At 37.4% G+C, this 26,333-nt stretch overlaps 1 pseudogene; it reads right to left on the reverse strand.

Moving 5' to 3' along the window:
* Window positions 1-3,620: 3,620 nt before the first annotated feature.
* On the reverse strand, window positions 3,621-26,003 carry LOC120770765 (annotated as a pseudogene).
* Window positions 26,004-26,333: the final 330 nt, after the last annotated feature.

The following is a 26,333-nucleotide window of genomic DNA, read 5'->3' on the forward strand; positions in this document are numbered from 1 at the left end:
AGACATATAACTAAGCAAATATTATACAATATTACCAGCGAAAACTATATAGACACCCATACCTGACCGTGCCACATGTGAAGCAACGTGGTCGTGTACTTCTACTCACATGCTTCCTTACACCGCAAACACTATCCACATCAGCATCTTAACATTCTTCTTTACTCCAAATTTTTCCAACTCAATCACTTCACCTTGGCTGCCAAACCAAGTGAAAATTTTCGAAAAATCACTAAACGAGCAAAGCCGAGAAAGTCTCAAGCCAACATGTGGCAAAGCGTGTGGTTATCGCCGGGAAACAACCTGCCGCAGGTTATGTCACCACAAATGTTGTTGAACACACCCTTTTATACACCTACATATGTATGTAAGTATACTATATACATATGTAGCATATACTTCGTAGCTTGTTGCTGTACAACAAACTGTATTTTCTTCTTTACATTTTACCCCTTGCAACATCTGTTTGTTTGCTTTTCGCATTTCTACTTCAGCTCTAGCCTCGAATGCTTCGAAAGGTGTTCTCCATTTGATCAACTCGAACCTATACAAGTTCACACACACGCATCCCATATATACGTACACGCATAAAGGTTGTCGAAATTTGTTGATATTTCGTATTTTCGTGCATTCTTGCGATGACCAGGAATTTATTTGGGAAAACTTGCCAGAGGTATACCAACGGATCGAGTGAACAAATTACATTGTTTGCAAAAGGCGGAATATTTTGTGGTTTAAGATTGCGTACGAATTTTAAATTCGAACCCTGCAAGAAATGGTAAAATATAAAGCGAGGTAAAGGGCGCCCTTAAAAGAAAGATAAAAGAGTTAAAGAAGTTTTCTTTCTAATATAATATACACAATTTTGACTTAATTAATTCGGAAATTCTATATAAATGAGTATTTTGCAGAATTTCGGACATTTGATCCCTATTTTCGAATACAATCTAATTATGTTCCTGATTTGTTTGCATAGCCATCTCGACTTCACGAAGAACGCATTCAATGTTGGGTTCCAATTTATCTGCTTCACCGGCAAATTTTCTAGTCTAAACAACGGTAGTCTCACGAACACAAATCGTCAATTCTTGAAATCCATATAATTCGTAGTCATTGCATTATCCTGCTGAAACTATTTACCATTTTTGCTTTGGATATTGACGCAAGGAAACAAAAAATTGGCGATCACTTACCTCTAGCCCTCATCATTGACGTCGACGTTGGTTCCATCTTCAGTTCTAAAAAAATATGGAGTTGACAAACAATTATTAGACAAGCCATATTATAGAAGTCCATCTAAGTATATGCCCTGGTTGGGTGCAACTTTATCTAACCTGCAACCATACGAAAATCAGTTATAGCTTAATCTGCTTCTTCTTCTACCCACGCGATCTCGAAAAGACTGCAAGACTGTAAGTCTATGTCTGACGTGAAAGACAGCCAGTGTAGGCTAACCTAAGCTTATCATCTACAACTCAGAAAGCATTCGATATGCCACAGAAACCAAACTGATGGAAGTAACGTGTATTTTCTAGGCATGGGTATTAACACGTTCTTCGGCGTTGATCTTTCTGATAGCTATTATCTGATTTATTGCAGGTTTGGTTTGTTATTTCATAATGAAAATACTTGCTGCGAAACGAAATTTGTAAATCTTGCAAAATTATTACCAAAAGAACGTTTTGAGTGGCGCGACGGAGCGCTCGTTGTGCCCAATATTCTACATAATCGTCCTACACAGTCGGGCGTTCCAGGAACCAAGGGTCGCATTCGCACAACGTTTACTCTAGTGGATAATGCGCATCCTCAGAGACGCCGTAAAGCGCTGACCGATGATGCTAGAGCTGCTGTGGATCCGAACGACCACCAAGCTCATCGCACTTTCTGTGAATGGGTACAAAATGAGATGCTCATCGATCCCAATTTTCGAAAGAAAATTTAGTTCTAGTTAAGTTTTAGTTTTTGGCTATACATTGGCACTGCATTTGAGTTGAAGGATGTTGATGGAAACGACCTTGGTTTCCGACAAAGCGGCGCTGCAAGCCATACAATCTACAAAACATTCAATTTATTGAAAGAAACTTTGGGTGAAAACTTTTGGTAGAGTTATTTGAAGTCGGTTGTCTATGCAGATAAGCCCGAGACATTTGACGCCTTGAAAGAGAATATTTATTACTGACATGCAGTTCCATCTCTTGCAAAAAGTGGGCGAAAATTGGGCGTCTCAGCTGAAATTTATTAGCGTCGGCCGTGGCGCTCACCATCACGAAGTCATACAATGGCAAACCCGTATCTTTATACCGCAGCTAAATTCTTGGCCATAGCATCAAATTATATGCCTTTTGCTACTTCTTCGAAACCACAGGTTTAAAAAAACTTTCTTCAGAAATAGCACGACGTCCTTAGAACTCGGCAATGTTCCTAAAAATTATTTGGGGTATGTTTTCTGCTGCTCCACAAGCATATCAACAACAAAGTTTCTCTTCTTTATAGACACGAGCTTAAAGAGAAACATACTTCAAACGACTTTTACGCTTTTATGAACTGGACCCGTAGAGCCCGCCGCGTTCTAGCAACAAACAAGTAAGAAACAATAAGCCCCTCACTTTTCTTGTACTACCACCTTCTATTTTCCTAATATTATACTAAGATCTAGCTCTAGTCAAGCATAATGAACGCTTGCTCATTGCAGCAGCTGAGCATTTTATGTCACATTTTATGCGAAATTTCAAAAACTTTCAATAAGCCAGCTCATTGAAGAATTTTCAACTAGCACTTCACCTTCAAACAACAACTATTAAGAGTAAGCGCGACAACAAACAGTTAGAAGATATAGATATTTCATGCTCAAATGCCTTGCGTCGCTGGATAATGATAAGCAACAAACTGACACTAAGAGCTTTTTGCATAATCCCAAAAGCATTTCACCAAATGACGCTTTCCAAGTTTTCGCACGCCGCTCCCTCCGCAGCGTGCACACGTAAAATGAAATGACAAAATTACAAAGTAGATCTTAATTTCAGCCGCAAGAAATACCAACGAAAAATAGAATATAGTAATCCAAAAGAGCGGCGTAGACAGCAAGCGGGTGATGGGAAGCGAGGAAGTCAGTGAATGTGTAAAACCAAAACAGTGCTGCGAGCTGTTGGCATTCATTATTGCAGTGGAGGCGTGAAAGCGGTTGCGGTGTGAGAGACAAGCAAGGAGGGGAGAGGCTTTGTGCTAGGCAAAGGCATAGTCACCAGCAACATTTTAATGCTTTTATCGCCATTTCCTTACTGTTACCGGTTAAGTAGTTGTTGTAGTTGCTTTTTTGCATTATGATTATCGCTTTGGCGGCATGAAAAAGCAACGCAGTGTTATCTTTGATATTCTTGCGGCAGCTATGATTGCAACACTGCCCCAAATGAGCACCAAGCCGAGAGAGAGAGCACCATTTAGAGACAGTCGTAACGACAGCTGTTTGTGGAAATACCTTATATACTAGTTACTGTAGCTTAATATCACAGCAAAAGTGATAAATACTTAGATGAGTTTTGCTGAAATTCTTACCATTTACCATTTACCTTTTTCCATTTCCATTCTTCATTTTTTTTTAATTAAAAATCCCTTAGTTTATTTTTAAATCTTTATTAAACCTTTTTAAACTCTGAAATATTTTTCATAGAACCAACTTCCAGCACTTCGTCATTAACACCTGCTCACTTTGATTATTTTTTCGTTCGGACACGATCGATTGTGGATTCTTGACGGCCGTCTGTAGTGAAGACAGTAAGACCACATTTACCGGTGAAGTTGCGTCACGAGTTGCTAATTTGCAAACGTCCTTCTCTGTTTCTGTTATTGGATATACATCTTAATCCACTCCGAGGCGTTCGAGCAACAATAACAAATCAAGTACATGTCCAAACTCATCAAGGCACGTTAACTTCTCCAATACCTACTGATGATAGGAAATGGGCAAATCGCCGCATGGTCGCCAGCCGGAGAGATTTTTATCCATTCTCATAAGTCGAACTGGTGTCGGCACCGCGTTAAGTACATACGTGCTTTAGAAGCTCTACGCATTGACGTTTCATACAGGCCAGATAATCGGTTTGCTTCTGTATTGTGATACTGTTCGGAAAAGAGATGTTTCAACGAACGTGGAAGAAAAGTGCAAGGCGCCGGCAAAGGATCATGCTGAGGTCTTTGGTGATAATAGCGAGACGTGCGCAGTTTTCGAGCTGTAAAAAAAGTTAGATTAATATTAAAAATTGTTTTTCTTCAGCGCTTATTCAGCACATTGTTGTTCTAAGTATTTATAAAATAAAATTGTAAACTACAGATATACAGATATAAACCGATATATTATTTAAATTTAGATAGAATTTTTTCTGATAACAATATGTTATTTTGTCTAAAAGTGGTAAAATCGGGTAAAAATTTTATCCAGTCCTCCTATCGAGTGAAAATTTGCCCAAGCTTCTATATACCTAATATAAGGATTTTAAGAAATTCTGTTGATTTTGCGGTTATTTATTGGTCAAAGTGTGAGGTATATTATTGAAAGCTTACGGCCATCTTTTTCTGGTAATAATATATTGGAACCCCAAAACTGCATTAAATCAGGTCAAAATATTCCCTAGCCCCCTTATACCTTATATAAGAAAACCGATAAGAATTATAGTCATTAGGTCAATTGAGAAGTCACCGGCCTAGCAGAGTAAAATACACATAGTTCCATTCAAGGATGATAAACTGATTTTAGCGACATTTTTCTAGCACGATTTGTCCCGAAAATAGTGCTCAGTTTCGACGATCACCTCTTCTTTCGATGAAAATTTCGCGCAAGCCATTCGAAGCCCAATTCATAGATCTTTTCGTATGTTTCGCTGACTTGTGTCAGTCCACTCGGATGACTGTCGGTTGTCGAAATTGAATCGATTTGGTCCTGGTCTTGGCCTCTACCACATTTTTTTATTGTTCACACATTTGTAACTATATACATACGTGCGGTAGTTATTGATATTTTGCTTTTTTTTAAATGAATATTAATCTATAAAATCTATAAAAAGTTAAACAAGTGAAAATCATTTGAAAAATATTGAATATTTGACGGGAAATGCAAATGACGGCAACAGCAATGGTTAAACGCAGCGTTATTGTCGATTGGCTTTCGGCAACTAGCTCTGCCGACCGCCTGCTGCAGCATTAAATGCCAGAACGTTGTGTTTGTTTGCATATTAGCGGTAAAAAAAAAAAAAAGATTTTTCGAATTATTTGTAATTAACTTTTAGTTTGAACTCATTATTCTATGAAAATAGCTCACGGCTCTAATTAAATTTTCATATTTTCCAATTTTAATGCGTTTAATATTCAATATTTCAGTTTTATTTATTTTTGGCAACAAGTTATGATAACTTTATTATTTTTGTAATTGCAATGGCATTTTAATTACATGGCTAAAATTATTTTGGAAGTTGCTTTTAACTGTGCGGTTTTCATAAAGTCTTTTGTCTATATGTTTAATTGTCAGCTTGCTAAAAAACACAAAAAATTTCACAGAGGGAAACCCGCACACACACTTACTTTCGGTGCACTTGCAGTGCGTATCCGAGTACGTTATCACCGACCGGCGCTGTGGCGAGCGCTCAGCAGACGCGTTCGTGTCAGACCTCACAGTTATTGGCGCGCAATAGCTTCACCTTCGAATAGACGTTGAAGTAATTTTGCAGCTGTGGTTTAGTATGAGCTGTAACAAAAATAACAGATAAAGGCTAATGTTAAAAGTCGATTAGAGAATAGTATAGAGAGAATTAAATAAACCGTTGAGATAAATTGATGTAGTTACTAAAGATTAATTCAGAGAATAGTCGTTCAGAGTTTTATCTTAGACTAATATAACATTTTTAAACCTTTCTAGCTATTTTCCGTTTTGCTGATCGCACGCACATACTGTGGGTATTTTACAAATAATTCGAAAGTATTACTTCCCAACGACCCTCCGAAGTAATATCGCTTTGATCTAAGGGCTTTTGAAAAGTTCTAAGAAGATTCAATGTTTTCGAGTTAAATTTTGTTCAGCGATAAGGCCCATTTCTGGCTCTATGGGTATGTAAGCAAGCAAAATTGCCGCATTCAGAACGAAGAGCAACCTAAAGAGATTCAAGAGCTGCAATGTCATAAAAAAACAACGGTTTGGTGTGGTTTGTGGGTCGGTGGAATCATCGGTCCATATTTTTGCAAAAATGATGCCTATGAGAACGTAACCGTCAATGGCGACTATGATCACACCGATCACCGATTATTTGATGCCTGAAATTAAATCGTTTGGCTTCAACAAGTCGGTGTCACTCCTCACACATCGCATCAATCAATAAATCTATTGAGAAAACACTTCGGTGAATAGATAATTTCACTTTTTGGGACGGTCGATTTGCCACCAAGATCGTGTCTTGTCAAACCGTTAGACTTTTCCCTTTGAGGATATGTAACGTCTAAAGTCTATGCGGACAATCCCACTTCGATTCATACCTTGAAGCAAAACATCACGCTTGTCATCCGTCAATTACCAGTCGAAATACTCGAACGACTCAATGAAAATTTAACACAACGAATGGACCATCTGAGACGTAGCCGTAGCCAATATTTCAAAGAGATAATCCTCAAAAAATAAATGACAAAGAATGTTTTTTCGAATGATAATAAACATTTCTCATTAAATTTGAAATTTCTGTATGTTTTCGTTTAGGAAAGTAGGTAACCTCGCCGTGCCTTGCCCTTCATAATTTGTAAGTAAGAACATGAGATATAAGAAAATAAGATGATGTACTTTTTTGCAAAATAAGCGATATGGAAGACTCCCTCAAATATAACTCATATAAAATTATTTACATAAATCTCTTTAAGTCATCAATTGGGCAATCGATATATTTCAGCGAAGTCATTCACCTGAAGGTATAGCGTTGGTAGAATATGAAGTTATATATAAGACTTTCATTTTTGTCTTTTTGATGAATTAGTGTGATGAAAAACAAAAATAAGGAAGGCGACACGTTGGCTACACTTTAATGATATAATACTCCGAAATATCGCTTTAAAGGAAAAAAACTGTAGTATACAATTGGGAGAATTGTTTTTAGCAAAGTCAACAACCTCAAACACTTTATATCCAAAATTTCATTACTAATTACTTTGATGATTGATTTACATAATATATAGGTTTAAGGGCTAAAAAACTGAAGTATATTTAAATCAAGAAGAAAGTTCATTAAGGCGGCACCGTAGCCATAGTACATACAAGGTCTATCTCAAAAGAAATAGAACTTTTTAAATATAACTGTTTCTGGTGGCGCCACCTATTGGTGGGTATATGAAATAAAAAGTTTCATCTCTTGTTGACATTTCGTAAAAATTTTAAGACAATTGGATAACTACAATCGATGTTATCGATCAAAAAGTGGCAGCAGCTTTTGCATCGGTCGTAAAATGCAAAGAGCAAATATTAAATTTTGTTTTAAACTTGGGAAAACGTGTACTGAAACATTTCAAATGATAAAAAAAGTTTATGGTGATCATTGCCTATCCCGTAGTAATGTGCATGAGTGGTTTAAGCGATTCCAAGAAGGTCGAGAGGACCTCTGTGACGATCAGAAGTCGGTCGTCTTCAGAAGTCAAAAATAAAGACAATCTTGATTTGTTTTTACAATTCCGAGGGTAGTATACACCGAGAGTTCGTCCCACCTGGCCAAACGATTAATGCTGTGTTTTACTTTGATGTTATGAAGCGTCTTTTGTCACGCATTCGTCGTGCTCGACCACAATACCGTGGGGCAGGGCCCTGGCGTCTGTTGCACGATAATGAATCGATTCATCGGTCGACGCTTGTCACTGATTTTTTGACAAAACACTCCATTTTAACCATTAATCACTCACCCTACTCACCTGATCTGGCACCCTGTGACTTTTACCTATTTGGAAAACTTCATTTGCCCATAAAAGGACACTGGTTTCAGGACATTTCACCTATCCAAAAGGCGACGAACAATATTCTCAAGAGCATTCCGAAAAATGACCTTAAACACTCATTTGAAATGCTAATTGATCGGGCTAAACGCTGTATCGAAGCACAGAGAAACTACCTTGAATAAAAAAATACATATAACTTTTGAAAAATATTAATTTTTGTTGTTTTTTTTAACAGTCCTGTTTCTTTTGCGACAGACCTTGTAGTATATGCTATAATTGACTGATATCGCCGGTTCTGACAAATGAGCAACTTCTTGATAAAAAAAGTTGAAATAGTAGGAGTATACAGACAGACATCCGGACATGACTAAATCGACTCAATAGTTTCAGCTCGTCACGCTGATCATTTACTATATAAGTATATCTAAATTTTGTATAATCTTCGACGCGTTCTTTTAGGTGATACAAACAGCGTGGCAAACTTAAAGATCCTGTTCAGGATGTGGTGAAAGCATATGTTGCCTACAATTAGGCGAAAAATTAGTTTACCAGAGACACACACCAGAATGGTTTCTAACTTTACTATATAACATTTTTCATCAATTATTAAAGACAAATCGCTCATATGAACATTTATTAGTAATCTAGAAGTCACTGCCGAGAAAGTATTATCTCTACAACCCTTTCGAAATGAAGCACCAAAACAATGGAAAGACAAAACACGCATCTTAAAGAAGACCCAGACGCAATTGATTGCCACATCAGCACTCAGATGAAGGCCAGAACGTGACCCCAGTGAATGCGAGAAGCGACTCATGTGCAAAAGAAAATGCGATTCTACCCAACCACACACAAACGCTCACTTGCCGGTTGTGAACAAATCCCTCATGGCAGCATTTATCCCGCAAACAAACAAAAACTATGTACGCGCTCAGCAAAAGCAGACAGCTTGAAGGATGAAAGCCAAAGGAGAATGTAAAAAACACTATTGCATACAAGGAACAAGCGAGAGAAGAGCAATGCAAATGCAATGCACGCATAGAAATTGATTTTCGCACAAACCACTAGCTCTAAATAAATATGTATGCTAGCGTGTGTGTGTGCGCTGTTGCGAGGATGCAAATATTGCCAATGGTAAGCGCTGAACACCGCGAATATCAATACAATTTCAATCCATTTAGAAGAACAACAGCAAAACACAAATGGAAACACGAATGCACACATGCAGTCATACATACATATTTACATGGATGAGCTATGTGAAGGAGTTAAGCGGCGATTCAACATGTCTGCTATTGACAGCAGAACATGGCAGGATATATGAAAGGTTATTTCAAAGTTATCGCAATGCATTCAAGCACAATGGTGGCGGCAGAGGAGCGTGGGGGTATAGTCAAACTGTATATGTGAGTTTGACGCAGAGAAAAGTAGAAGTTACGAAGCGTGCAGCCAAAGGGAATTCAAATAATGGAAAGTGAACAGTTTCAATAAATTAAAGTGAGATAAGAAAGTCAGACTTTTGTAGAAAGATATTCTTTCAGAGCAATAAAATATGATAGTGTAAAGAAATTGCAGTTTCAATATGCAAATGGTTATATAATTCTTTGGTAGTACATCGAATACAGCGCCACCTAGCGATTAAGTTATTTTTTATTAAGGATTTTATATATATAAAGAGAAGAAACAGACTGTTGTGGGTCTTGAAAATATTGGTATAAAGACTAGAGAAGAGAAGAAGAAGAAAGACTAGAGAATATTCAGACTCTTCAGGGACTTCAGTTCAGAAACTTTACGTAAAAAAGTATATAATTCAATCGAACGAGCCAAGTAACCTTGTGACCAGATTATAAACCACGAAGAGCAAAAGCTACATAGTGAGGTTTAGTCGAAGTCAAGGCTTTAAAAGTTGCTTCTTGTTATATATAGATTATTATTTAGTATAATAAATAGTCATAACAGCAGATATGAAAACCCACAGGTAAGGTTTGCCACTTTTCATAAGGCAGTCGAAGCCAGCAGTTAGATTTGTACCATGGTAATGCACCAAACTGAAATATGTTTAGAGTAACCATAGTAAAATGAATTCTAAACTTCGAAAAACAGATCAAGTGATCTTGTATGAAAGTCAGTATATGAACGATCATACTTCTTTAATCACAGTACCTAACGCAAAAATAAATATTTCGTGGAGTACTTCTGTATAATGTTCATACATTTATCTAGAGATGCAATCAGAAGGTAGTAGGTATGCCAGATCATTAAGGCTAAAAATCGCAGCAAATGATATCACAGAGAAGCAAATTAATATTTTGGAAGACAGTCCAATTTTATATTTCATTTGCTATAATAACGAGAAAAAATGTTAATAATAATAATGCCCTTCACAGTTGCACTTTTGAAGAAGAAAACTGAAAAAAATATATTTTTTCTTGATTTTGTTTGGTCAGTTTGTATGGCCGCTACATGCTATAGTGCCCCGATCTTTAAAATTTTTTCGGAAATTTGTAGCGATATATTAAGTAATAGCTACTGCCAAATTTCGCGAAGATAGCTTGACAAATAAAAAAGTTTTCCATACAAGGACTTTAATTGAATCGGCCAGTTTGTATGGCAGCTATGTATATGCTATAGCAGTGCGATCTAAATTTACTTCCTAGAATATGATAGCGATGCTTTTAACAATAATTTCTGCCAAATTTCGTAAAGATACCTTGACACATGAAAGAATTTCCCATACAAGGACTTGAGTTTGATCGGCCAGTTTGTACGGCAATTATATGCTATGGTTGTCTGATCTAAGCAGTTTCTTGAGATATTATATCGAAGTCTTACATAATAATGTATGCAAAATTTTGTTAAGAAATCTGGTCAAATAAAAAAGTTTTCCAGACAAGGACTTAGGTTGGATTGTTCATTTTGTATAGCAGTGAACCAATATCATCCGTTCCAAAAATGAGTAGCTTCTTGATGAGAAAAGAACGTGTGCAAAATTTAAAGCCGATTTCTAAACAACTGCAGGACTTTTTCGTGTATATACAGACGATCAGGAGGATCGACAGATGGCCATGGCTAAACCGACTTAGTTCGTCAAGTTGATCATCATTTTTCTTCTGGGTGTTACAAATTACTGGCCAACTTAATACAGTATATCCTGTTCAGGGTGAAATGTAAGTAAGATGTACAAGGCCGGCAAGCTACTAGAGGGTTTTACATCACCGATAACAGTATTCTTTAGAGATCTTCATATTCATAATACAAATTTATAGACATTAAAAACTGTATACTCTATAGCAACAGATGGCAAGAGTATAAAAAATTATACAAAGTTAACTTTGTAAAGCTTTTCGAAGAATTTGCTTCAGAAAGTTGAGAAAAAACATCAAATATAAAAAATTAGAATACCTTCTACTTTTCAACCAGCAAAATTTTGGCAAAAAGTAAAGCAAGAAAGAAAAACTGAAAAATGGCCAAGCCACTGATACTTCTTTTCCAATCTACTTACAAAGCCATTCAATACAAGCTTTTTACGGCTGCCACATACACATGTGTAGCAGCAAATCACATAAAAACGCCGCTACCACATCATATATGGCGAGTTTTTAAGCCTGTGTGATGAATACTTATTTATCGCAAGCTTTTTTCGTTTCCATTTTTTAATAAGACTTTCGTGAATGCTCAGCTATTTGTCAATCTCAAGTCAGCTTGGGGGTTCGTTTTACTAGCATGACGCAAAGTAAGAAAAATCTCATTGCCACAAAACAAATATATCGACTTTGTTGTAATATACATAAAAGTGATAAAAGCAACTAAACAGTCACTGTTGCATTTTCACTTTTTATTTTTGGCTTTTCTGTAATTTTTTATTCTTATTTACTTTTTACTCTCGCTTTCGTTTGAACATTTTCACACTGTTTGGCTTATGCAATCGCTCATATTTCCGGTTGATACTTCGGTGACTTGTGTTGACCAATTTTTGCTATTGTTTGCAGATTTACTTTGCATGCTAGCATCCATCATGCTTGGTGATTATTTTACTTTGCTCTCGCAATTTTTGTTGCTTTTAGTTATGTATTTTTCAAAAATACTCGTACTATATTATTCATGCATTTCTGACGCTTATATATGCAGCTGCTGCAATGATAAATATATGTTTGCTCAGTTGTGCTGGTGGCCGCTGATGTATTGTGTCTAGTCTGTTGGGGCGCTATGACACTTAGTTTCATATTTATAACATACTTTTGGGCGCCACTGCGACGGGATAGGAGTTTAGAAATTCACTTGCATGATTTTCCCCTATATTTGATATGATGCAAATGAATTTTGTTATTTATGATGTTTGCTGCATGCAACATGGTAAAATAGTTTATTTGTGTATATCTATATATGCGTGTAATATATACATATACTTGGGACGATGTAGGGAACATTTTTGTAATGAGACAGCGTTATTTTAATGAAGAAAAATGTAAAAAATGTCTGACATATTGATGAATTGATATCTTTAAATGTAAAAATCTGAATTCCGTAATGTTCGAAGTGCGAAATATTGTATTAAACAAATGTTGCCTACAATGAGGCGAAAAAACTATCTCAGCAAAGTCACAAACCCTTAAAATACAATATATGAATTTCTGTTGAGAAAGTTATACCAAGATATCTTTAAACTCATAAGACAGGAGCTCTGAAACATACTTTTAATTATATGATGGCTTCAATTAAGCGAAAAAAGTACTTTAGCAAAGTCGCAAACCAGTACACATTTGATTAAATAATAATGTAAAAATTTCTTTAGAGAAAGTCGGCACAAGTTATCCCTCTTAAACTCCTTTGGCAGAAATTCTGAAATATTCTTTTAATTAAATGCTGCCTACAATTAGGCGAAAAAAATAGTTTATCAAAGTCAAAAACCAATTTTTTTAACAATGTCCAAATTTCTTTAGAGAAAGTCATCTCAAGTCATACACTTAAACTCTTTTGAAAGAAGTTGAACTTGAAGAAGGTTTACAAAGAAACAGCAGTGTGGGAGACCTTACATCGGATTAATGGAAGTTATGTAAACCTATATACTAAGTATCCATTCTGGACATGAAAGCTGCAGATAACATTATTGTCAGAATAAGCTGTCAACAAAAAATTTCTTTAAGATAATCTGTAAATTAGGAAATTCAGCCTTAGGCATAGTGTAGGTAACTTTATGGTCTCCTAATTGCACGCTTTCCAAGTGAAGTAATTCACACTCAAATGACCGTTCCTAGCAGAACGCATCAAATAGTATTGCCCAATCTCCTAATTGATTTTAAATTTATGAAGTCAACTATTACTGCATTTTTTAGCCAACAAATTAACACTATCTTCCTCACTACGACAACAACAACTACAACTGCTTTTAAATATATTCATAAATGTATGCATTCTACTGCATCCTTTAACACATTGAAACGATTCTATAGAAATAAAGTGCACATATTTCATTTAATCCCTATAAAATTGCGTGCAGACAATGAAAATCGTAAAAATAATGAAATAAGGAAACATTTCGAAATTGTTAACAAAAGTTATGTGACAATAAAGTGTGTTGTATGAGCAATAAAAAAGGATTAGCTAGCGTAAGGGATTTGGCGACAGGAAAAAGGATGCCACAGTGGGCAACAGATAAGGCGTAAATTTATACTTAATAACAGTTATAGTATGTGGTTAGGAGTGAGAGAAAAAGGATAAAAAAAATTTTATGAAGAAACATGTGATTATGTTTACATAAATATATATATATTGTCTACGCAGTGTAAATAAATATACTTATTAGAGCATGGGTTAAGTTAGAAAAAAGAAAAACAAGAAACTAAAAAAAAACAAGTTTGTTTACATTGGATCCTTTATTTAAGGAAAAAAACAGAAACTTCAGGCGGCGCTTGAAAAGAACTACAAACATTAATTTCGGCTACACCGAAGCTATGATACCCTTGCAATGTATTTTTAATAGCATGAAAGGATATACATTAGGGTGATTCAAAAATATATTTTTTTTTTCAATTGGTACTCGCAAAAATAGGTTCCTAGACACCTCTAAGAAAGCCTCTCCAAATATGACTTTTTAATTGTAACGGGAAGGTCCTCCGCCTAACGGTTTTCTATTTTTTCTTATTATCAGATAGAAAAATTTATATCTCGCTTCCAACTACTTGAAAAAATATCTTGTTAATTAGGTTTTGAAGGAAATTGAATGCTCTAAAATATGGTCTCTTATGATTTTTTCGTAAACCCAACCGTTTAAAAGATATTAACGGATGAAATTTGACTATTTTTGGGAAAATTTTTCATTTCTTATGAATTTTATAACTCAATGAAAAAAAATTATTATGAATGATGAAACTTATAGGCTTTCTTAAGAGGTGTCTAGGAACCTATTTTTCAGAGTACAAAACGAAAAAAAAAAAATTTTTTTTTGATCCACCTTAATATGCATTGATGTTTGACGATGAATATCTCGTAAACGCTTAACTTAATCGAAATATCATAGTTGATGTATGTGTTTCATCATTCATAATAATTTTTTGTGAATTATTATTGCCACTCGAAGTTGGAACCTCAAAAAAAATACACGTAGGTGGCCCGGTTGATTTTGGCTCTTGATGTTATCCGAAAGCAAATATTCTTGATCATTCTTAATCTATAGACATGTCATTCGATTTTTTGAACCCAAGTTACCAGACTACTACCTCAAGGACTTGGGCTTGATTCGTCAGTTTGTATGGCAGATATATGATATAGTGCCCCAATCTGCACGTTTTCTCCGCAGATTGTATCTATGCTTTATAGAACAATCTGTGCAAAATTTTGTCAAGATATCTTGCCAAATAAAAAAGTTTTTTATTTTGATCCGTCAGTTTGTATGGTAGCTATATGTTATGGTTGTCCGATCTTAAGAAGCTTTTTGGAGACTGTAGTGATACTTTGGGTAATAAGCTGTGCCAAATCTCGTGAAGATATCTTGCCAAATGAAAAGGCTTTACGCACAAGTACTCGATTCCGATCATTCAGTTTGTATGACAGCTATATCCTATAGTGACTCGATCTGAACAATTTTTTCGCAGATTACAACATTTCCTCAAACAATTATTCGTGACAGATTTTTTGAAAATATGTCGTCAAATAAGGAAGTTTATGCGATATCAGTGATTCCGGCAAATGGGCAGCTTCTTAGAGACAAAAGGGCGTGTACGAAATTGTAGCTCAATATCATAAAAACAAAGGGACTAGTGTGCTTATACGGATATACAGACGGACAAGCAGGTGGATATGGCTACACGGACTCGACGCCATATATATATACATATATGTGACCTGGTCTACGAAAAGGGGCTTAGGTGTCAAAAAAATGAGAACAATTAATGAGATAACGAGAAACAGACGATTATTTTTAACAGCTTTTCCCAGAAAACTAGTTTTCGCACGTTAGCCCCCTTTTCGTAGACAAGGTCACATACATATATATATACATTAAATGGTATTCGACGTTTCCTTCGGATTTTTACAAATATCGTGGCAAACTTAGCTATTCAGGATATAAAAAAAATGGGACTTAATGGACAGCTTAATATATATCTATGTATGTGTATGTGTCTATAGAAAAAATTGCTTTTTTACAGGACATTTTATGAATAATGTGAGCAGTTATTTGAAGCGTGTTGTTAGTTTTCTATTTCACTTTTTCATATGGAACCCGATAATAACCACATCTGGAGAGAGTAGACGAAATCATTTTCATGTATTAATTCTTATCTATTTACTATATTTACTTCAACCAACCAAGCGAAAACATAGTAGAACATACGTATAAAGTATATTTAATAATAGTTTACCGCTTACTGGCTGCCGCAATGAGGCGCAACATTGCGCTTTGGGATGTGAAGCAGACAGTCATATACGCGCAAGCAGCAACAAAATATATAGCAATAAATTGCAAATTCAGCATACATAAATTCGGAAAATCGAAAAGAGAAAATATATGCTGCATAGAGCAGCTGCAAATTGAATGGTGTAGAAAAGTTGAATAGCGGCAAAATTTGAATGCTAATAAAATATGGAAAATCAATGGATTTATGAGGCACGCACACAAACACAAGCACACGATAATAGAATGTACATGAATAAGCAACTCTCTTATATAATTTACGAGCTTATAACTGTAGTGGGCTCTCACGCGCGTTCAACCAAATTGTGCCGAGGCAATGCTTTAGTTCAGTCATTAGACTGCTTCAGATTGTTGGGTTGAGCGCAGAAATGCTGAAATGCCAGTTTCGAGTTCATTTGCGTTATTTATGCTTTTGTCTTACGCATTTCTATGGTGTATTGTTTGCTGTTGTTTTTGCCGTAGCACAGTTTTAGGCGCTCATAAAAGCATTGTTTTCGAAATAAAACGAATCGAAATAAATCAAAACGCAAGCGCAGCGAACGAAAAGTGTTTTGAAAGCAGCTATTAAATGTAGGGTTGGTAAGCATCACGCATTGAGACATAAATTGTAGGGAAGAGAGTCCTAGCGGTGTGCCACTGAGTAATTGTTGAGCTTTCAGAAGATTTCGAAGTGTTTTTTGGCTTAGAGATTCTCTGTAAGTTTCAAAAACTTACAAGGTTTTGTAATAAAAAAAGTAAAGGTTGGAAATATAATAGTGAAGGTGCCCCTATCTTCGCTCTATACCCTGAACTTTTGCAAAGCCACCACGGGGACGCATGCAGTAGTTCAGACGCTGAACCAAATTTTCGAAGATTTTCAAGCATAAATCAGCCGATATTGCTGCAAATTACCTTTCGATATTCGTACAAAGTTCATAAACTGTCGCTGGCTTCTGGGCGACCGAGGCGGCTAATTGACTGGACCACTTAGTTCACCAAACTTGGTTTTCAATTAATCGACTTTGACATTCGCTATGTGGGTTGTGGTGCCGTCCTGTTGGAACCACATATTGGCCAAGTCCATATCATCCAAATCGGGCCAAAAATATTCAGTTATCATTGAGCGGTAACGATTCCCATTCATAGTAACGTGCCTTTCTTAAGCATCGCGGAAAACGTACGGACTACTGACGCCGCCGGCCCATAAACCGCACGAAACCGTTCTTTTTTCGGTATGCAATGGTGACTCATGTACTACGTATGGATTGTTGCCTGACCAATAATGCATATTTCGCTTATTGACGAGGCCATTCAGCCAGAAATGAGACTCATCGCTGCAGATGATTTTTCGTTGAAAATCCGGATCATTTTCAAAATGTTGCTCAGAGCGATTCACGAGCTTTCTGGTGGTCAAGCGGCTTCAGTTCTTGCGTCAATTTGATCTTGTAAGAATGTATGCCAAGATCTTTTCGCCAAATTCACCACAACAATGTCATAGAGATGTCCAATGCTTGAGAACGACGTATGAAGGACTGATTTGGGTCTTCCGCAATTGATGCACTATGCACTGCGCAATGTGCTCGAGACTACGAGCACTTCTTTGCCTCACTGATACGGTAACGTTCTTTACTATGCCTATGGATTCAAATCCTTACACTAGACGCTCATTTGTTGATCAGACAGGACGATTAGGACGGTCGCGCTCTCTGGTGTCGTGTGCTAACCCTTTCGGTCTACTTTTGTAGCATCCCTATTTAAAACCCTCTTATATAGTATGTATAAATAATCAGCGTGACCAACTAAGTTGATTAAATGAAGTCCGTGCATCCATCTGTTCGTCCGTCTGTGTAAACATGAATTAGTCCGACAGTTTTTGAGATATTGATCTGAAATTTTGGACCCCCATTTTCGGAACTGTCGATATCGGACCACTATATTTAACATATATCTGTCATACAAACTGAACTGCCGGAGTTCATTAGACAAGATATGTTCACAAAATTTGGCACAAGTTATTGCCTAAGGTTAGGCTAGGTTAGGTGGCTGACCCTCAGTACGGCGGCAGGATTACACTTAGTTCAGTTAAGTTCAGTTCTTTGTTAAACCAAACTAAAAACGCCTGTAGTTGGATATTAGCTATCGGAAAAGCGCCCCGAACCTATCCTAAAAGTGTTAAGGTGTCTCATTTCTTGTTTTTCATAACACGTGGATGTCTAAGAGTGACATATATGGAGGCAGATTTGAGACGTGTCTCTAAACAGCTGATGCAGCCGGCATAATATGTACTTGTACAATTTTACTGCATGAATCTCCCGATAGGACAGTTTCCAGTTAGTACTCCTACAATTATTGAAAGGTGAAGCTTGCTGAGGGCGAAGACTTCCATAGGCTACATATACCGATATATTCCGGGCCGGAAGGACCTTGCAACTGCACAACTGATGGCAGTAACCCAGTAGCTTACTAAGCTAGTCTCGAGGCCCAGCGATCCAGTTACTGGAGTTGATGGACAGTTCTCGACAGTGTAATGCTCTACCAACCGGCCGATCGGAGTCAAGTATTTGTATGAAAAGCTTTCTTATTTGACAAGATAGCTGCGCAATATTTCGCTTTAATAATTGCATAAGGCAATGCTGCGATCTCCGAACAAATTTTTCAGCCGCAGTCACTATATCTTATAGTTGTCATACAAACTGACCGAACAATCTGTGAAATTTTCCCAATTACTCGATAATTTTGTTCATACGAAATGCAATAAATTATATAAGTAGTGTACAAGTAGTCAGCATATAAATTGTAAAGTTCGCTCTCCACTCTACGCAACGCGTTTAACGTACAGCCGCCGCTTCCAGCGAATCGTTGCTGCTGCGCTTTGCTGCCACGCGTTGCAATCAGCGCTCGTCATGCAATTTAATGCAATCAGTTATCGAGCAATTATCTGCAACGATGATTCTGCTAGAATGCAGAACTTTCTGGCATTTTTGCTTTACTTTTTATTGCGTTTAAATTGACACACAGCCATTCATTATGGCCGCTAATAATGCGAAGAGCATAGACTCTGAATAAAAATGGCTGTGCGCAAAGAGAATAACGCTTAAAAACATAAATTTAGTATATTTCGACATTCAATAAGTCTATTTGATATATGGCATGACACACACTTACATACTTATTAGCCCGCAGCGCTGGCACACGCTTAGAATTATGGACGTGACTGATGGCGGAAAATGCGTTTTATTGTTGGCACACGAGCTGGCGGCAGCAAATAAATCAAGGAATACTGAGAACAAAAGCAGCAAAATAATGTGCGTACTTGCCGTAGAATTATGCGAAACCCCTTGCACCCCTTCAAACTAGAATAGATAATGCGCGGATGGCGACTGCGGCAGCAAGCGGCTTTGCAACGAGTTTAGAGGTTTCACTATTGTATGGACGGATTGTGTATTTGTTGTTAAAAAACATTTTGCGTTGGGAACACATAAAAGTTGTAATGGAGTTGCTTGTTGGTGATTCAGTGGTTAGAATCAGAACAAAATAGTTTACGTACAATGCGGCAACGTGTTCTTTAATTTGATGTTTACGAACTTTCACCCAAACTTTCCGTTGACAGCTATATGGTTAGCTTCAAACTAGATAATCGAGTAGGAGGTCTTACCTTTTCAGTAAGATTAGATACCAGAATCGTCTTTGGACTACCAGACTACTGCAATGTTTTGCAATTCGTTCCCAGGACAGTTGGGTCTACGAGATTTTTAGCCGGCCAAGCACTGTCAACTCAGCAGCATTCTGTCAATTTAGTTAAGGAACCTTTCACTAAAGTCTCTTAGGTTTTTTGTCAAAAGTGGTTAACAAATACCTTGCTATCTTAGTGGATCTAACAACTGACTACACAATAACACTACAATTGGACTTCGAAAAGGAGGGAATTTATATGATTCTAATTGTAGGGTAATGGCTGCTTGACTTGTAGAAATTTAATCGATACTCTTGTTATAAATATTGCTGAGTCTCGGTGGAGTCAATCCCTAACTTGCTTAACAAGTAGACTAGCAAATGAATGGAATATGGGCTGAACATGCCAACTATTAAAATATAAAGGGGAGACTGAGAACACTATATAAACACAATGGTAGATGCTGTCAGGAGTTAGAAGAAGAGGTTACTACAGAATATTATATATGAGAAAGCAAAGCTTTAAGTATATAGGAAAATAATCGCTACTATCGGACGAATGTTTCCTGGCGATGTTTCGAAGGTTGAACAGATAAATCTTTTTTGCTGCTTTAGAGAAAGTATAATAGAGCGAGCGGATTAGGTCTACGACTTTGCTTCCGCCGTTTTCGAGTAGATCTCTCTAGGGTCAAGCACTGATCGATTAAATCATTATATATCGATCTTGGACATTTGTGTCAACACTAACACAACAAAATATTTGTAGAGATCTGTTTGCATCCAAAATTTAGTCTCAACTGAAAATGTCACTTTTTGAGCCGAACTCTCGACATTTGCGGGAAATTTTGCTTGTTTTTTTTAATTCCAAGAAAAGTGCGGCTGAGGCTCATCAAATGCTTTCGGATACGTACGGTGAGGCTGTTCTAAGTGAAAGCACATGTCGTGAATGGTTTCAACGTTTTAAGAATGGTGATTATGAAGTCGAAGACCGGCATGGTGGTGGAAGGGAGAAGATTTTCGAAGATGCTGAATTGGAAGCACTACTCGACCAAGATGCGTTTCAAACCCAAAAAGAATTGGCCGAATCGTTGCAAGTGACACAGCAAGCGCATGGGAATGTTTCAGAAACAAGGAAACTGGGTTCCTTACGACTTGAAACCAAGAGATGTCGAACGGCGCTTCTTTGCTTGTGAACAGCTGCTTCAAAGGCACAACCGATAGGGATTTTTACATCGCATTGTAACTGGCGACGAAAAATGGGTCCACCACGATAATCCTAAGTGAAGAAAGTCATGGAGAAAGCCTGGACATGCCTCCACGTCGACGGCAAAACCGAACATTCACTGCGCCAAGGTCATGCTCTGCATTTGGTGAAACCAGCTGGGGGTGATATATTATGAGCTGCTAAAGCCAAGTGAAACCATCACAGGAGATCGATACCGAACGCAATTGATGCGTTTGAGCCAAGCACTAAAAGAAAAACGGCCACAGTACGAAGAAAGATACGATAAAGTCATTCTCCAGCATGAAAATGCTAGGCCTCACGTCGCAAAGGTGGTCAAAAAATATTTGGAGGCGCTGAAATGGAAGATCTTACCCCACCCGCCGTATTCTCCAGACATTGCGCCATCTGACTACCACTTGTTCCGATCGATGGCACACGGTCTAGTTAACGAGCATTTCAGTTCATATGAAGAAGCCAAAAATTGGATTGATACTTGGATCGACTCGAAAGATGTCGAGTTCTTTCGTCACGGAATACGCATGCTGCCAGAAAGATGGTCAAAAGTAGTAGCTAGCGCCGGCCAATATTTTGAATAGCATTTTTGTAACCGTTTTTATACAATGAAGCCTTGAATTTACAAAAAAAAAAACGACCAATATATGTAGCAGGAACTATCAGTGTGCTATATAAAATAGGTTTATCAGACTTTCGTAGCTTTTTTCAATCAACCGACCAATTTTCGAAACTCAAGGCAAGAAAATGTTCTGATTTAAATATCTCATCGTTAAATGCAATAGAACTGATGTTACAAATGTTGTACGAGTCCATGAATATAATTTTATAGAACTTTACACCATGTTAATCAAGATATAAATATTTTCAAATTCTCATTCGACCATAACTTTTTCGCTAAGATGATCTGGATACAGTTCTCTCAAACTCTCTAAATATATGTAAGTACATTAGTTGAATAAAGTCGATTAAGACAGTCGCGACAATGTATGAAAAAAATATTCACAACTCGCTTAAAGTTTACAATGTTTCCAACTCACTTCATCCTTGCACCTCTGACAAGTTGCGTCCTCCAAAATTGTTAGCCTCACCATCTGTTTGTCAATGGGGCACTGTCCAGTTAGTACACCTATCATTGCCGACATGTGAGCCTTGCCAAGAGCTTTTCCAATCTCACAAGTGCTGGTTGCTGTCCAACACTTACTGAGCTCGTGCGAAGTCGGTAGATCCAGTACCCTAGTGTCCGTAGACATGGAAACATCTTCTCATTCCCATCCTGAAAGGATTTGGGTAAAGATGCTCTTTCTTGCGAGCTCATCGTCTTCACTATTTCCGCACCCAGACAAGATTAATATGGAAATACTCTAGATTGATGCTACAGCTAACGAGTTCATGCACTCTTTGAGTAGTTTTGAGTTCATTCGCAACCATGTCCATGCAATTATAGGAAAGGTAAACAAATTATGTTAATAAGACATAAGGCCAGGTTAAGTTAGGAAGTCGATCCTAACGGAGCACACTTGAGCAGCAGTTAGAACGTCGTTGCAATGTGGTACCTAAAAACGCATAAATAATGTATCATAAGACCCTTACAAATCAACAAAAGTGCTTTGAGCCTATCACAACTTTGTTGAGGCGGTTCGCTGAATGTAAAACTGCCGAAATATTTCAACCGATTCTTTGCAAGGGCTATACAATGAAAGAAAAATTACTGGATTTTCCACCTCACCTTTCTCCATACAACTTTGACAACTAGCGTCCGCTAAAATTCTTTGCCTTACCGCATAAATGTCTCTAGGCTAACATCCAGTAAGAGCTCCTTCGATTGCAGCAAGATGAACTTTTCTTAAGACAAATAGTTTCGTAGATCTCTCGTGTTTTACACTAGGCCAGAATGCACTCGCACAGGAGCGGATCGTCGCCAGTGCCTGCTAAGACATATACATAACATATTACTTCAGCTCAAGCCTAAAATATTCGATCTTGCCTAGACATTTATACCAAACTAATACAAACAACAGACATAACCTCTAGCCGCGATCTCAATGGTATAACTATGAGACAGAGAAGGAAAGAAAGAGATTTTCTCCAACAAAGCTTTTTGCGCTCCTTTTTAAGCAGCTAGCATGAAGTCTTTAAGATAACATTTTAAACTTATTTAACAAAAAAATTTCAATGCTTAAGAAAACACCTTGCATAATGTCCAGAACATTCGAGTAGTAGCTTGAATATTCAAAAGACTAGGCAAATCCCCTTATTAAAAAATAAATACGTTGTCAGACAACTTATGAATGCGCTCTTGATAAATTTTGGTCTTCACGAAGATAAAAAATACTCTACTGAAGCCAGTTCTATAAAAGCACAGAGATGTTTCATCTAAGAACGCGGAGTCCAGTTTGCCTTGTGTCACTAAAAATGCCTCAAATGTTGCCAGAATTTCTATCTTCGCAATAAATAGCATAACCAAAGAATAAATGTGCCTGCAACTATTTGAGAACTGATTCTCAAAAGCATTTGTCTGCGCTTGGGGAATTGCTTGGGCTGCCTACAAAGGCACATAAATTAGCGTCATGCGAATACATAGAGAACAATTAGACAACAACAATACCAATAAAAAATAGCAATAAAAACTAATAGTGAAATCAAAAGTTACAACTACAAATAAACACAAACGCAAAATATTATAAAGAAAGCAACAACAACACAGGCAACCATTTAAGCATAAATAACAAGCAACAGTCAGCAATAACAATGTATTTGGTGTTGTATTTGTATATACATATGTACGCGTTTAGTGATTTGCAATATTACATTCATGCCAACGACAACAACAACAAAAATAACAACAACCATTTGCACTTCCCTGCCACATCATTGCCAACAAAGCGCCGGCTCGCTGCGTCTCGAGCGCGCAACTGTAGTGTGCGTGTCGCGGCAGTTTAAGCCGAAGGCGCATTTAAATCGCGATTTAATCGTTTACCAACAACGATAAAGTGTTAAATACCAGCGGGCAGATGAATTGTGGAACAAAAGCATTCGCGGTCAATTGACGGATTGCGTTGAGGAAGCGCATGGGGAACTGCTACGACTATATACTTATATGTATGTACATAAATGTATATCTATATATATATATATACAAGGTGTGTTTCAAAGTAAAAAGGACTTTTTGAATCTAGCGCCCGCTGGTAGTGTCATCTATATGTCGACTAGTGCGTTATAATCTGCTATCCTTATCGATTGTCCAGTGAGAATATCATGACATTTCGTTTATTGGAAGTGAAGTTATTGTGTTTTAAGTGTCAGTATGTTTGTGTTATCGGTGCGAAAATGAGCTTCGAACAAGAGAGATTTTCTTTTAAAATTGGTAAAACTTTTACTGAAACGTTTCAATTGATGAAACAAGTTTATGGCGATGATTGCCTATCACGTAGCAGAGTGCACTTGTGGTTTCAACGTTTTCAAAGTGGTCGTGAGGACATAAATGGCGATCAACATGTGAGCCAATCAAAATCCATGATCACCGGAAATTCCATCGAAACTGTGCGTGAATTCATCAAAAACCGGTCGAAATCATCATTAAAATTCATGCAAATGGAATTGAACAGCTCCAAAACATCGATTTATCGCGTGTGGACCGAACTTTTGGGCTTACGAAAGCTGTGTGCACGGTTTGTTCCGCACAAATTGACTGACGACCAAAAATTGCTCAGAATCCAACACTCGAAGTATCGATTGTGACCGATTATTTGACCAAAAATCACATTTTAACCATTAACCACTTCCCGTATTCACCTGATATGGCGCCGTGCGACTTCTTCCTTTTCGGAAAAATGCATTTGCCCATGAAAGGGGAAAGCGTTATGCAGACGTAGCGGCCATTCAAAAGGCTTGCACCGGCATACTCTCGGCCATACCGGTCAACGAGCTAAAACACTCGTGCGACATGCTTTTGGATCGTGCAAAAAGCTGTATTGAAGCAGAAGGCGACTATTTTGAATAAAATAAATTGATTTTGCCGAGAAAACTATTTGTTCTGATTTTTTTTTTAAGTCCTGTTTACTTTGGTACGCATCTTGTATATTGTATTTATATATAAATGTAATTGCAACGATGTGTCAATAAAGAATGACATGCAGCAATCACTGTCACAAATAGACGAATGTCTGTATGTATGCTTTTATAGGAAATTATGTAGATAAGTATTTATATCTATAAGCATAGTTTCATGAAAGTGTCCGTTAATGCCACTCTTTTGCATGTCCAGTGAACTCCTCTCATCTAACACGCCTCTCTCTATGGTCCGACCGCGTCAATACAGAACATTTCCTGTGATTGCTAGTAGATGTCTTGGATGACAACCAACCCGAACTGACATTATTGCAAGGTTAAAGAAGGTGACAACCCACTACAGAATACTTAAGCCCAAACGGAGGTAATTGCAGTTAAGAATATGTTTGCTTCGGCTTCCATAGAAGCCAAACTTGTGCCCAAACCTTTCTGCATACAAAAACAAATATCACGCCAGATGGCATTGCCACAAATCAGACATGTATAATAACAACTAATCGTTTTATGACCACTAACCACAAGAAAAAAAGACAGAGTTTTAGCAAACAAAAGCAAAGTCCGCGAACACGTAATCACAGAATTTGGTTATAAGGTAAATAAGTGTTTATGTACGAGAAAACGAAATTAACTTGATGAACTGCCAACTTAAACAAATAGACAATAGCGCCATAAAACTAATGCGCCCAAATGTTGCACGCTTAGGGCTAAACTCCAAACAGTGCGGCACAGCAAAAATTAAAAGCAAAAGAATTATAAAATATTAATATATATGCATATATATAGCACATAGTACATACATATGTATTTTAACAAAGTTACTAAAATGCCAGACAACTCACCATCATCTTCGGACAACATTCTGTTGCCGCGCCTGCTGGGTTTATTGCCTACAATCAATTCGCCACGATAGACGCGCTCATTTGATTGCGCCGCTACCAACACATAATTCTGCAGTGATTCAGCGTACACCCACATTTCGATTAGGTGCGAAATTGTCTACAACAACGGTGGTCGCATCGTAAGCAACTGTCTCTTGGGCAATATCTTTGTTTGAGAGCAACTGATTATGCTCGAGTAGCGAGTCGGCAGCACAGCGCCCACACCGCGTCGGTATTCACGTCTGCCAACTTCTACGTACGCGCCACCAACGTCCGCTGCTCGTCCATCCCACGATGCCTTCTTAATCATTTTAGTACGTCGCTATTGCTAACAATTCATCTAAATGCTTGAACCCTTTAGCTGCCATACTCTTCCAATTACTCTCCTACGTAGTCGTTTCCATTTCTTTTAGTGAAGAAGATTATTTATTTCCGCCGCTTTCCGTGAAGTTGCTTCACTGCCGCAGTGCTTTGTAGAGTTTTATTATTATGCGCCTAAATGTATGCCTCAATTAGTTGCAATTTAAGCTTTGCCGCTGTCATTGACAGCGTAGCGGTGATTTTCCTTTAACTAGCGAGTTACTGTGCTACTCGTGCCACATGTTAATCTGTTTATTTTGCGCAATTTGTTGGC

This window comes from Bactrocera tryoni, chromosome 3 (assembly GCF_016617805.1).
Source record: "Bactrocera tryoni isolate S06 chromosome 3, CSIRO_BtryS06_freeze2, whole genome shotgun sequence".
Taxonomy (NCBI): Eukaryota; Metazoa; Arthropoda; class Insecta; order Diptera; family Tephritidae; genus Bactrocera; species Bactrocera tryoni.